Source organism: Erpetoichthys calabaricus, chromosome 12 (genome assembly GCF_900747795.2).
Source record: "Erpetoichthys calabaricus chromosome 12, fErpCal1.3, whole genome shotgun sequence".
Taxonomy (NCBI): domain Eukaryota; kingdom Metazoa; phylum Chordata; class Cladistia; order Polypteriformes; family Polypteridae; genus Erpetoichthys; species Erpetoichthys calabaricus.
In genome coordinates, this window is record NC_041405.2 from 44,451,527 (window position 1) to 44,466,740 (window position 15,214).

The 15,214-nt window shown below is 39.3% G+C and overlaps 1 protein-coding gene across 2 annotated transcripts in view; it reads left to right on the plus strand.

Annotated features, from left to right (window-relative positions):
• Window positions 1–516: 516 nt before the first annotated feature.
• Window positions 517–15,214, plus strand: part of xiap (X-linked inhibitor of apoptosis) — a 33,049-nt gene continuing 18,351 nt past the window's right edge. Inside the window, exon 1 of one of the 2 annotated variants that reach the window (XM_028815454.2) lies at window positions 517–776. The gene's annotated coding sequence lies outside the window, so the exon portion shown is untranslated. Of the gene's footprint in view, window positions 777–1,238; window positions 1,332–15,214 lie in introns of those variants that run through there. The other variant, XM_051934394.1, reaches the window with a different exon arrangement.

A 15,214-nucleotide genomic window follows, 5' to 3' on the forward strand; every position in this document is an offset into this window, starting at 1 on the left:
ATGGATGGATGTTTATTTAACTGAAATCCTACTGATACGTCACTTGTATAATAATTTGGAACACGTGCTATCACAAAAATGCAATATTTGGCCCAGAAGCTAAATCTCCAGTTAACAGTAACGCAAATGGAATTTTTGCAGTTAAATCTCCATTTTTACTGAAAGCAGAAAAGAGCGTAAGTGGATAGACACGTTTTCAAAAATCATAAAGTAAATGTAAAATAACGAAGTGTTTAACCAAAGGAATGAGTTTATTTGGCAGACACGAGCAATTATCAAAATTACAAAGCGTGAAAATGTGTTTTAACCAAGCCTTCGTCGAAGCAAAAAGGCATCAATTAGTCCGTTTCACAAACGTTAGCTTCACCAACACCAAGTCGAGAGCTTGCTAAAAGCGGATATGCCAGGAATTTGTTTGATTTTACAATTACTAGAAGAACAGTGCAGCCTCCACACGGTAGGTGGCGGTAGTAATGTTCCATTATTTGCTATCCGCCGGTCGTATTAGGTCTGTACTGAAGCGGACCACACAGGAAGTTGATTGTAGTGGACTTCGTTGATGCTGAGTGATATTTACGGGGGGTGTACCGTCATCTGCATGTAGTTCATAAAGCGAGCGAAGGGTGACTCGGTAAGGAGAAGACTGTCTGGAGGCGTCTTCGTAGCAACTTTCTAGAGGTGCTAGCGCAATCGGTGGCGTATTAGTTAAACACTGTAAGGCCTTTGGGTGGACGAACCTTTCTGGCACCAGGAATACTTGAAGACAGCTTGTCACTGTAAGTAATCGTGGATAGATTAACATTCACGCCCATTTGCTGTTAGTTTTAAGGTCGAAGCTGGACATCTAGACACATTCAGTATCTTTGCGGACGATTGTTTCCTTTCGCTATGCTGTTTTTGAGTAACATTGTAAGTCGCACTGGAGATTTCTGAAGTGGCATTTAAGGGCATTACCAGACTGCTTTAACTTTGTGGGTATGTAGGACCGACAGTGTGTATTATTCACCTGCAATAATCGAATGGCAGACCCTCAAATTAGAGGCTGTCCGAGTTGTCACCAATCACATGTTTGACATCTTGTAAGTTGTATTCTTGCACCCTGTCAAGGGTGGGGAAGCTAGAGCCCGTGGCATACTGTATAAGCATACGGAGACGTGTCCAGAAGTGGCAAATATTCCCCAGTTTCGCGAGATGCTATTTAACAAGGTTGATGTACAGTTGGTTGGTTTAAGCGGAGTTTTTTAACGTGGTGAGTCGCCATGCAATATCATCCAAAATTAATTAAAATAAACCAAGCTTTTACCATTCGAATAGGGACAGTCTGTAGAGGGGTAAGTACTTACGTTTTAGCTACTTGCTTGCCTTTTGACTGGGTTGTACGTTTCTAAATGAACATGGTGATATTAGCGATGAATATCTTTGGCAGCGGCAAGCTTGACGATGGTTCTTCGGTTGTCACTCCGACTGTTCGCCCAAATCAATATAAAGAGTGCCGTTTACGAATGTAACAGAAAAAAATTAAATGAGAAATGTTTTAGGGTAGCGCATCGACCATTATTCCTGTACTTCAACCCGTGTTTGGTGAGACAAGGAGTAAAATGTGTTTACCTAACGCGGCATTCCAACCGTACCTTCCGGCAATTTGTGTGTGTGTTTTAAATTTTAAGGGTAATTGTTTAGACAAAAGTGCGTACTTGGCCAGATATGTATGGAGGACTATTTTGGACAAAATTAAATAAGTAAATAAATGCGCAAATAAATTAAAGTTCTGTGAAATGTGAGCATAAATAAATAAATGTATCATGAAATGAAGCCTTAATAAATAAATGTGCCATGAAATGAGAGCATAAATAAATAAATGTGTCACGAAATATGTTTTTTGTTGCTTATTTATTTATTTCATTTTGTCCGTAACATTCCTCCAAACCATCATGAAATACGACTTGAAATAAAACTGTCACTTTCACTCGTCAAAGTTGAGAGGGTGGGCTCTAACACACCCTCTAGTTATTGATTTGTTGAGTGTTACCTTCAGCCTAGAGTAATCGAACTATGAGCCATATGATTCTCAAGGTACCAAAGCGCATGCTTAAAGTTGTGCTTGCGAGTGTCCATGGCGAATATGACTGCTACAAAAAGTTGCCCAGAGTTGCTACGTGAAGCGGCAGTTTTAATTCAGGAAGCTCTAACCTCTTCATCCCCTCAGGAATCAGCACATGAGGTTTCAGCTGTAAGTGCCCCACTTGATAGCCGAAGACCTACCTCCACTTTGTCGAGTACTCACTCTACTCCTGTTCAAGATATACTACTGTATTTTAGGTGGCTGTGCTAATAGCGCTGTAAATTTGCAATAGTTATTTGTCTGCAAAATACAAACCTGCCTACAAGTAAACAGAAAGACCTGACGGTAGCCACATCACAAACGAAATATCAGTTGCTGAATACTGAAGAGCTATTAAATCTAACAGAAATATTTTGTGAATGTCGCACAATAGTTGAGTTGGAGCCATCATTTTATAAACATACTCGCCTCTTTATATTCACTTTGTTACACTAGCCAGGTTTCCATCCAAGGAGTTTTTGCGAAAAAATATTTAGCGCTTCAAATTTTTTTACCGATATAGCCGATGGAAATGCTAATTATCGATAAAATGTTGTACATGTCGACATAATATTTTTCCGTTTAACTTTAGCGCATAAATTCTATATCGATACTTCAGATGTCGCAAAAACTACATTGGAAACAGTTTTTGTCGGAAAAAAGGGCTTTAACGCAAATAAATGTGTCACATTTTCATCACGTGCAATCAAAACGAGAATGGCGGAGCGGTTCGCATGGTCTGATGAAGAGAGTTTTTTTTTTGATTAAACGTCGTTATTTTGTATTAATTCAAATTTCAGTTTTAATTAAAAACCTTAAGGGAAGCAGGTTAATTCAGTTGTTATCGCACTGTGAAGGGATGTTGAAAGGTAGGCTCACCTGTACAGATCCGATGCTGCAAACACAGCTGCATCATGGGCACTTCCAGGAGTGCCAACGCAAATGTCTCGTATCATGCACCTGTCATCAACAAGGGCCTGGAGAACAATAGATGGCCACCCTTTGCGATTAATGTAATCGCGGTAGCCTTCCGTCGGGGGAAGAATAGGCACAAGCGTGCCATCCAGCGCACCGTAAATCTGTGGCACAAGATGCACCAAGGATTTGCGGTATGCAATTTCATTGGCCTCCGCTTCAGTCGGAAGTCTGATATAACGCCGCATTAATTTTTCTTTAATAGCGGTGCACACAGCATATACACATCGATGGACGGTAGTTTTACTAACCCCGAAAGTTTCTCCAACTACTCTATACTCGGCGCAGGTTGCCAGCTTGTAAAGGTCGATGGCAATCCGCTTTTGGGTTGGAACTGGTGGTCGGTGGCAACCTGTGATGGGCGCAACATCAGGACTGATGAATCCACACAACATCTCAAACATCGGCCGTGTCATTATAAAATGTTGCAGCCAGAGATTTTCTGTTAAGTCTCTCCACCACTTCCTCCCAGAAGGTCTTATTCCGTCGTCTCTCCCATACCCGTGGGTTTCGTCGCACTGGGGTACTTTCTTCGAGCTCTAGGGCTATCAGACAAGCAACTGCTTCATTCTGCTGTCGTCTTCAGATATTATGTACAATTCCAATTATTTGTGAAACTGGAATAACAGTAAGCTGGCAAATTTCAAAAAACTGTCTGAATAATCTCTCCATTTCTTTGTTTCTTTGTTTAGTGGAGGGGGTGTAACGTGGAAAACAAAAGGTAGGTAATTTGCGACATATGTATGGAAACGGCTCAAGGGCAGATTTTTTTCGCGATACAACAAAAGTTATGCGACAGTTCGTTTTGGGGGGGGATGACGTCATCACGCACACCATTTTAAAGATAAAAAGCCAGTTTGATGGAAACAGGCTGGAGACAGCAAATTTCGCACATTTTTTTACGTATATTCTGTTTGTCGATAACAAAACGTCGCAAAAAACTGGATGGAAACTTAATGAGTATAATTGAACAGTGGTTATCTTAAAATGCAGTTTTCACCTACTGTCAAGTGATTTTGGTAGACTGAGAATGCAGAAATTAATTTGATGCAAAGGATGTGGAGGAAACAAAACAGGTTTATGTGCATTTTTAGGATAATAAACTTTAATATGAACAGTTGTTTTTCTTCTCACTTAACGGTATGTTATACACATATATTGTTGCAAGTGTTTGTTTTAGTACATTCAGTAACCCACAGCAGAAAGACTGTGGAAACAATTTTGAGTTAATTTTTCATGCTATTAAATAGCTTTCCGTTACTAATTTCCTATGTTGTTATGCATGTATTTTTCCTTGATTTCTCAATATGTGACTGTATTTCATTTTTTACTTTTTTCTTAATTATTTTTCTATGTTTACCAATATGTTCTATTTTCTTATATCACATTGTTTATATTTTTCATGTAATTGTATTTTTAATTTTTTATTCTATGTAATTGTTAGTCTACTACCTTTGCCTTTTTCTGCTTTTTCTACCACTTTTTATATATAAAAATTTGATTCATTTTCATTTCAGTTTGTATTCTTCATACAATTGGTTTCTGGGGTTTTTTTTGTTGTTGTTTTACCTGTTTTTTCCCCCCTTTTCGTAATTAAACAACACCTTTCTTTGTTTTTCACCACCCCCCATAATTACTGTTTAAAGTAGGTTTTAAACATTTATTTATACTCTGTCTCTCTCTTTCTCTAAGACCTGTGGTTCCTTGCAGTTTAGTGAGCATATTTTTTATACAGTGTTTCCTGGTATCCTGATTCAGTTTTACCCTTCTGTAGTTATTTGTAGTATGTTGCTACTTCTAGCTTTCCTAAACAATCCTCAAAACATGGTGCCCACATTCCAGAAAGGATGATTCTCCTCTACATTTAACTGGGCTTTCAGTGTTGCAGTGAAAGAAATACAGTGATGAGCACATTTATTGAACACATTCAATTTTATCTTGTTAAAAACTATATTGCTGCATGTCAAAAATTAAATGTGTTGCTTCTTTTAATTAACAGCAGAGGTAGCACGGCTATTTGCCCCGTATGGGGGCTCAAACAACCCAAGGAGGCAATTTAGGTCTACTAGAAGGATGCCTTCTCCAAGCATAGTACATCACATAATGTACACACATAATTTCTGTTGTCTAAGTGACCAGACTTCTACCAAAATACCAAGTGTGTTTGTCAAAGCAAGCCTTGCTGCCTCTGGACTTGGAGAAAAGAGGATCTCCTTCACAGGTATGTAATATTATTAGACCACAAATAAGTAGCCCAGTTAACATAATGTAAAGTATGGAAGGAGAGAAATAATTTTGGTTTTGCAGAATAATGTCAGCAGTGTGAAAAGATCATAAATGTGAAATTACATGGTTAAGTAAAATGTGTGATATTTAATTCAAACTGGAACGTCGGTCTTCTTGCATTCTTCCATTTCTCTGCAACAATTCTCTCTCTGAAATATGTGATATCTTCGGCAGAATCCATTTCATCGGCAGTAGTAAGCATTTTTCTAATTAATTCTTGTGCTATCTCGTTTACTTCCATCTCACACACAGCCATGTTGAATTAGGCATAGCCAATCTACAGAAGTCGATTAACCAATCAATAACTAGATGGTGTGTTAGAGCCCACCCTCTCAACTTTGACGAGTGAAAGTGACAGTTTTATTTCAAGTCGTATTTCATGATGGTTTGGAGGAATGTTACGGACAAAATGAAATAAATAAATAAGGAACAAAAAACATATTTCGTGACACATTTATTTATTTATGCTCTCATTTCATGGCAAATTTATTTATTAAGGCTTCATTTCATGATACATTTATTTATTTATGCTGACATTTCACAGAACTTTAATTTATTTGCGCATTTATTTATTTATTTAATTTTGTCCGAAATAGTCCTCCATAAATATCATCCAAAATTAATTAAAATAAACCAAGCTTTTACCATTCGAATAGGGACAGTCTGTAGAGGGGTAAGTACTTACGTTTTAGCTACTTGCTTGCCTTTTGACTGGGTTGTACGTTTCTAAATGAACATGGTGATATTAGCGATGAATATCTTTGGCAGCGGCAAGCTTGACGATGGTTCTTCGGTTGTCACTCCGACTGTTCGCCCAAATCAATATAAAGAGTGCCGTTTACGAATGTAACAGAAAAAAATTAAATGAGAAATGTTTTAGGGTAGCGCATCGACCATTATTCCTGTACTTCAACCCGTGTTTGGTGAGACAAGGAGTAAAATGTGTTTACCTAACGCGGCATTCCAACCGTACCTTCCGGCAATTTGTGTGTGTGTGTTTTAAATTTTAAGGGTAATTGTTTAGACAAAAGTGCGTACTTGGCCAGATATGCAGTATCCGTGAATTTAAAATTTCACGCAATTTATTAAAAATTTTCCATTTCATATTCTCCATTATGTATTTAATCTCCAGGTTTGCCAGCTGTATTAAATTTGAAAATAGTTGAACTCCTGAGCAACCTAAAATAAGTTTACTGAAGTTTCTTTGCTCGAATTTTACTGGCAGCACCTTACTCAGGATTTGTTTCCAAGGCTTTGCAAGCCAACAGAGTTTATGGCGTCATTATGTGGCATCAATTTCAGTTGTGCTAGATCTTTTCACAAATGAGAATTGATGAAAGCAACTACTGAAACGGACTAACAGATGCAAACCTTTGTAATGAATTGGATTGCTGTGAAAGCCGGCATCTCAATTTACCACTTTCATGTTCATGGTTAGGACGTCATAAAATCACTCCCGGATTGGTGTTTTAGGATTGTTCATAATAGATTTTAATGAAATGATTTATAATTAAACATTTTGTTAGGGCAATTATTTTTAAACTTGAAGTATGTCATTAACATGACAGTTTGCTGAGGTTTATAAGCACACCTGTATTTTATAGGGCCTTCTGCATGAGTCATTATTGACAAGTACGTCCACCACCGAAAAAGGTCGTCCACCCCTGCTTAAGAACGTTAAGGAGTTTTTTTTTCTGTTTATTATATGGATATTATGGATATGTGTTGGGGGTATTTTATATATGGATATAAAAAATAATATATAAATATTTATTTATATAGAGAAAGTATTTGTTCTAAATCGATCCATCCATTTTCTTATCCTGCTTATCCAGTGTGGTGCTGAGATGTCACCCACTGCATTCTAGTCCCAATCTAGGTGGTTCGTCGTGTGGTAGGTGTGGCAAGGCACTGTCAGCACATGCTGCCAACCCTCACCCTCCTCCCCTTTTCCAGGGCAGGGTCACATGGCAGCTGGAGCCTATTCAAACAATTATTAGCCGAAAAGGAAGTTAAACACCTAGGCTGGGCTGGGCATGGAGTCTGTTAAGTAAATTAATTTCCTTTTCAGGAAGTTAATTTCTAGCCCTTCATTACTGTATATGTAACCCCTTTGACAAATCAAGTGTCTCAGAAGTCCATGTCTATCCAGTTTAATTTTTTTTCTTTCACATTTTTATTAATAAACTTTGGCTTTGTTGTTGCAGTGTTTAGCACCACTGCCTCACAGATCAGGTGTCCTGGGTTCAAATCTCGTGTATGTGTTTACTGTGCTTATGTACATTATCCACTGGATATGTCAGTCCTCCCTTTACATTCTCAGATATGTATGAGTTGAGATTAACTGATGATCCCAAATTTGTATTGTGTGAGTGGGCCCACTGATGGATTAGGACCATATCCAGGATTGGTTCCTGCTTTTAAGATAGGGACTGTTTCAAACCTACACTAGTTAAAATGTATGTTATTTGTTGGATTTTTCTTTTTTGCAATATTCTGTCCAAGTAATTGTATGACATGTGTGTAGCTTAAGTTGCTGGGAAAACTGGCAGTGTGTTTTCTCAGAGTGCTCAAAACACAAGACTGCCTGTTAAAAAGGAAAAAGGTATGTAAATCTTACAGTATCTGTTGAATTTAATTCTGTGTGTGCATTGTCAAACAGCATGTTTCAGCAAAATTATAAACTGTTTATTTCTGTAATGTTACAGTTAACATACACAAAAATTAAAACAGGAATGTTGTGACTTAAAAAATGGCACAAGCATTAAGAATTTTAGTTTAGTGTTGATAAAGTTTAGGTAATTGCCCATTTTGGCTTACACAAAATGAAGATGGAAAGTTTAAGTTTTCACTTTTGGAAAGCACCTCCTGGGGTTCAAAAGAGATAAGTGCCTTAGGAGTGTAAGGTGGGGGTGCAGGGGTTTGTGCTATTGTGCTGTAAAAGTTTTTAAAACCTAAAGATTTCTGGACAACTTTCATAAAGCTCTTTTATATTTTTCTGTTTTATGTATGGAATGCAAGATAAAATTGCATAAATAGCAATGTCTGCCTTTTTAGTTTTTCTTTCAATTGATAGTTGGTTATTGTTTATTTTTTTATGCTTTGGCAATTACATGTAACTTTTTAATAGTGGGAGGTCTATTGCACATAAGTAATTACTAATGATAAAATAACTCATTTTAACATTTTGCGAAAAATGTTTTTAATAGTATTTTGTCATCTATAAGATGCACTGTTTAATAGAATGTCCAGTTTTTGGCATGGCGAATGTGTCCAGCAGTGACCATGTTAGCACCATGGATTGACCAGGTTCAGTTCTTAAATAGTACATTGTGGAAAGGTTGTTAATCTTACACTGTCACATGAAAGGCACCATGATATATATATATAGATATATAGAGATATAGATATACAGTACATCTGGAAAGTATTCACAACGCATCACTTTTTCCACATTTTGTTATGTTACAGCCTTATTCTAAAATGGATTAAATTCATTTTTTCCTCAGAATTCTACGCACAACACCCCATAATGACAACGTGAAAAAAGTTGAGGTTTTTGCAAATTTATTAAAAATAAAAAAACTGAGAAAGCACATGTACATAAGTATTCACAGCCTTTGCTCAATACTTTGTCGATGCACCTTTGGCAGCAATTACAGCCTCAAGTCTTTTTGAATATGATGCCACAAGCTTGGCACACCTATACTTGGCCAGTTTCGCCCATTCCTCTTTGCAGCACCTCTCAAGCTCCATCAGGTTGGATGGGAAGCGTCGGTGCACAGCCATTTTAAGATCTCTCCAGAGATGTTCAATCGGATTCAAGTCTGGGCTCTGGCTGGGCCACTCAAGGACATTCACAGAGTTGTCCTGAAGCCACTCCTTTGATATCTTGGCTGTGTGCTTAGGGTCGTTGTCCTGCTGAAAGATGAACTGTCGCCCCAGTCTGAAGTCAAGAGCGCTCTGGAGCAGGTTTTCATCCAGGATGTCTCTGTACATTGCTGCAGTCATCTTTCCCTTTATCCTGACTAGTCTCCCAGTCCCTGCCGTTGAAAAACATCCCCACAGCATGATGCTGCCACCACCATGCTTCACTGTAGGGATGGTATTGGCCTGGTGATGAGCGGTGCCTGGTTTCTTCCAAACGTGACGCCTAACATTCACACCAAAGAGTTCAATCTTTGTCTCATCAGACCAGAGAATTTTCTTTCTCATGGTCTGAGAGTCCTTCAGGTGCCTTTTGGCAAACTCCAGGCGGGCTGCCATGTGCCTTTTACTAAGGAGTGGCTTCCGTCTGGCCACTCTACCATACAGGCCTGATTGGTGGATTGCTGCAGAGATGGTTGTCCTTCTGGAAGGTTCTCCTCTCTCCATAGAGGACCTCTGGAGCTCCGACAGAGTGACCATCGGGTTCTTGGTCACCTCCCTGACTAAGGCCCTTCTCCCCTGATCGCTCAGTTTAGATGGCTGGCCAGCTCTAGGAAGAGTCCTGGTGGTTTCGAACTTCTTCCACTTACAGATGATGGAGGCCACTGTGCTCATTGGGACCTTCAAAGCAGCAGAAATTTTTCTGTAACCTTTCCCAGATTTGTGCCTCGAGACAATCCTGTCTCGGAGGTCTACAGACAATTCCTTTGACTTCATGCTTGGTTTGTGCTCTGACATGAACTGTCAAATGTGGGACCTTATATAGACAGGTGTGTGCTTTTCCAAATCATGTCCAATCATCTGAATTTACCACAGGTGGACTCCAATTAAGTTGCAGAAACATCTCAAGGATGATCAGGGGAAACAGGATGCACCTGAGCTCAATTTTGAGCTTCATGGCAAAGGCTGTGAATACTTATGTACATGTGCTTTCTCAATGTTTTTATTTTTAATAAATTTGCAAAAATCTCAAACTTTTTTCACATTTTCATTATGGGGTGTTGTGTGTAGAATTCTGAGGAAAAAAATGACTTTAATCCATTTTGGAATAAGGCTGTAACATAACAAAATGTGGAAAAAGTGATGCGCTGTGATTACTTTCCGGATGCACTGTATGTGTGTATATATATATGTGTGTGTGTGTATGTATATAATATATATATATATATAATCAGTAATCCCTCGCTATATCGCCTTTCGCGGCTTCACTCCAGTAGTTATATGCATGGACTTTCTGTCACTTTGATTTATGACCTTTAAGCCCCGCCCCCTTTGGACTTTGGACCGGAAGTCACGCCCTTCGGACAGTTAGACCGGAAGTCACGCCCCCTTCCTCTGATTGGTGGATTTGAAGGATGCGCCCCTTTACTCTGATTGGTGGATTTGATGGATGTGTCCCGCCCCCACCCCCTTTTTGCCCCCCACCCTCACCACCTGTTTACCCCCTCCTTGATCCCGCCCCTTAACCACCTGATTGTTGGATTTGACGGTTGGGTACCCCTTCCTTGAACCCACCCCATCCACCTGTATGCCCCCGGAAACTGTCAAGAGCAGCCCCCCTTCTCCCAAAGACAAGTCCAGGCCTGTTGGTGGTTCACTGCTCTCGAAGACACACACACGAGCATTTCAAGGGGCAGAGCCGCCGGTCTCTACTGTTTTGGGTAAGATCTCCTGTCTCTATGATTTAAAATATCTATCCTTTATTACATGTAAGCCTTTTATTTGATCTAAGCATAGAGAAACCGTCCACGCTGCTAGCAGGTACGAGTCTGGGTCTTGCCTGCTTCTGTGTGAGGTCGAAGCTCCAAGCTGGCAAGCCCGGAAAGAGGAGTTGCCGGCTCTCTGTCTGTACAGAGACTGACTGAGCATACCGTTAGATCCAAACTGACAGCCCCTGTGCCTAAAAACCACACCTCCTCCAACCCAGGCGTTGGGGAGGTGCATTTTACAGTTCCTAGGTAACAGGTTAGGGGAGCGATGCACAGCTCCTAGGCAACAGATGGCGTCCGAAGTGAAAATTGACCTTACCTTGCGGAATGTCTGTTGTAAAACAGATGAGACATTCCAAAGATACGGGGTAATGGACATTAAGCGTATCATGTTAAAATGTTTATCAAACATTTGCTATCATAAAGTAATTCCAAACCTCTGTCCAACCGTCTGTTTTCTCCGGAAACTGTCAAGAACCATTGATGGATGGTTGCCTCCCTCCTTGAACCTCCGCCCAGGCCCTCCTGTATCTATCTATGACTTTAAAGATTGCACATTGTATCCATTCATGAGTAATGACCGTCTCGTGAAATCTTTGCATCAGGCTGTGTCTCTTTCGGGCCTTAAATGATGCATAGAGAATAAATTGAGAAATGTTAACATTTCCATAAATAAACTACGGTAGGACAAATCGTCAGAACATCGGCTCTCTGTCTGTACAGTGACTCACTGAGCGCACCGTTAGATCAAACTGACAACCCCTGCGCGCACACGTGTGTCAACAGAGGTCAGTCTGCTCCCCTCCCACCCTTCCCCCGGAACGGGAGTGCGCATTAAGTTTGCTCCCGCGCTGCATCTCAGAGAACGAGTTAAGGGATTTAAAAATTACTTTTTAAATAATCAGCGACCCTAAGGTTTCACACGGCGTTTAGATTTCTAAATGTTATTCTGATAATCCCAAAGTGAAGCCGCGGCCCGTGTCTAGAGCTGCACTCTTTAGGAGCGCGCAGTTTGATTCAGCCCCCGTGCCTAAACAACTGTGCCTAAACCACACCTCTTCCAGCCCCAGGCGTCGGGGGTGCATCTCAGAGAAAAAGTTAAGGGGTTTAAATAATAGGCAACAGCACCCTTTTAAATGGCGTATTAAAAAAAAAAAAAGCTATCCTCGGGTGTATGAAAAGTATTTCTCACACATAGATTTTTTTTTTTTAGACATTTAAATGTTAGATCGCCTTCAACGTGCAATCATTCTGGGAAAGGCGCTTTAAAAACACTCTTTGGCAAAGCTACGCTTTCCAAGGCTTAGCAGCTCCGGCTGCCTGGGTGATGGGGGAATGCGTTTTACAAACGTTTTACAGCATAGAGACGGCAGGCTCGGGGTCTGAAGGTTAGGTGGGAGAAATTTTACAGCTCCTAGGCATCAGGTTGTGGCATGACCTTTAGACTCATCTCGGAGCGTACTAAGTGAAAATTGACCTTAACTGGCGGACTGCCGCTTGTAAAACAGATGGCAACGGACATTAAGCGTGTCGGTTAAAATGATGGTAAATATTTGTTATCATAAAGCACTTCCAAATTCCACTCAATCTTTGACAAGCTAAGGGTATGTGGAAGGTGAGCGTTTTTACGGATCCTAGGTAACAGAATGCGTCCTGACCTTTAAACTCATCTCGGAGCATCCAACGTGAAAATTGGCCTTACCTTGCGGAATGCCGCTTGTAAAACAGATGAGACATTAAGCATGTCGGTTAAAACGATTGTAAACATTTGCTATCAGAAAGAATTTCCAAATTCCGCTGTAACCGTTTGTTTTCTGTACGGAACAGTCAGTCAGTTTTTTTAAAACTCTGAGGTAACGAAACATTTTTACTTTATAAATGCTCATTTGGATAGCCAGTTGGAGACAGCCTCCAAGGATGAACAGGGACCAGGAGCTTAATACAACTGTGTTTTCATTCATCTAAATGAAAGGTAATTATTTTAATACATCCTAGTAGCCCCAAAGCCCGGATGATTTTTTAGAAGTATCCAGTGTATTGTTGAATAAGGGGGTAAATGAATAGTATAAGATGTACCGGGATGTATGAGATTATATCTTGATACACATGGGACTTGAGAACCGGCTGTCTGTTTTATTTACGTCTTTAAAAAGATTGTATGCATTTTTCTTTATCCGCTTTTTTTTCCCCACAAACGTCAGGTATCTTTGTAAAGCGGTCGAATAAAGTTTTACTTTTGCCTCGGAGTTCAAGTCGCCGCGTTCGAGTATGAATTTCATTTGTTTATTCAGTTCCATTTCGGTAGCCTTTTGTTTTCAAAGCACATCTTGAGCGTGTATTCATATTTATCCTCTCGAACCTAATAAGCTAGTAATGAAAAGAATGGCCGTGCTTATGAGGACTTTTTAATTTTTGCTTAGCTCATTTCTATAATATAGGAGCCTTTTGACAAAGGAGAACTTTGTAAATACACTAGTGCATTTAAACGGAGCTTTATAAGAAAGCAGGTTTCTAACTTAGCCTGGTTTTGTACGAGCATTTAAAAGCACAAAATGTTGATATTTACTGTCTACTCAAAAACTAAAGACCCTTTTTAAAATGCTTTAGGCTTGCAACGTGTTTGAGCGTCAACGCGCTCGTGCGTGCGTGAGCTTGGGCACGCGCTGGCGTCCGAAGCTTTCATTCATTGCGCTAAATGTATTTATTTTAATACCTTCTAGATTTCCAAAGTCCCGGTGACTTGTAAACGTATCAGTGTATTGTTGAATAAGGGGTAAATGAATAGTATAAGATGTACCGGGATGTATGCGATTATATGTTGATACACAGGGAACCTGAGACCCGGCTGTCTGTTTTTATTTACCTCTTTAAAAAGTTTGTATACATTTTTCTGTAGTATCTGTTTCTTTATCCGCTTTTTTTTCCACAAATGTCAGGTATCTTTGTAAAGCGGTCGAATAAAGTTTTACTTTTGCCTCGGCGTTCAAGTCGCCGCGTTCGAGTATGAATTTCATTTGTTTTCGAAGCACATCTTGCGCGTGTATTCATATTTATCCTCTCGAACCTAATAAATTAGTAATGAAAAGAATGGCCGTGCTTATGAGGACTTTTAAATTTTTTGCTTAGCTCGTTTCTATAACATAGGAGCCTTTTGACAAAGGAGAACTTTGTAAATACACTTGGGCATTTAAACGGAGCTTTATAAGAAAGCAGGTTTCAAACTTAGCCTGGTTTTGTACGAGCATTTAAAAGCACAAAATGTTGATATTTACTGTCTACTCAAAAACTAAAATGATTTCTTTCTATTAACACAGGGGATAATTAGAAAACATTTTACTATTTTTAATTAAAAACAGAAAAGCCCGATTATGATTTTTGTTTTGTCATGGGAGGATGCTAGGGTGACACTTTTCCCTTTATACTCTTTCTTACGTAGACTTTAACACATATTCTCACCAAAATAGTTCATCACACCTCAATTCCTGTAACTTTAGGTAATTAGACAGAGCTCCATAACAGGCAAGAGAAAAAGAAAAGTATTATAGGTCAAATACACAGGGCCATAAAACAAAAGAAAAATAAAGTGTGAACACCACACAACATGGTTATTGCTAGAGGTTTCGTTTTTCCAGGTGACCCATTTTTGCGTTGTGTGAGGTAACAGCCATAAGTCAAGATCTTTCTTTATACTGAATTGATAAAGGTAATCTAGGTATGATGCGGTCATCCTGTCTCCAAGACAACTTTTCCTTTATTACATTTAAATTTCTTGTCTCTGAAAATTCATTCATAGCTCATACGCTTCTGCTCTTAGTGCCAGGAGGCTTGTTTAACTAGTGGCAAGGGTTGTAAGTAACGCTCTTTGAACTAAAATCAACAGCTTTAGCTCATGTTAATGATTTGTATACCTCACAAAATAGCAGAGCTAATTACTCTTTCTGCTTAAACACTAAAGCATTAGTGAACAAAATACATTTTCAGTAGCCAAGTAAAATGACCGGTTGCTTTAACATGAAAATAAAGCCTCTTTAGAAAATAAAGCATCTAAAAGCATCTTTGTAAAGGTCCAATTTTAAAACATTATAAGAAAAATCCTTGTTTCCAAAAGAGTTTTTCCAACAGGCTTCTTGATTGGTCTTTGGAATCATCAGGGTCTTGCTGATCACATCCACCCAAACACGGCATATAACTTAATTTCTGTACTGTACTCATTTTA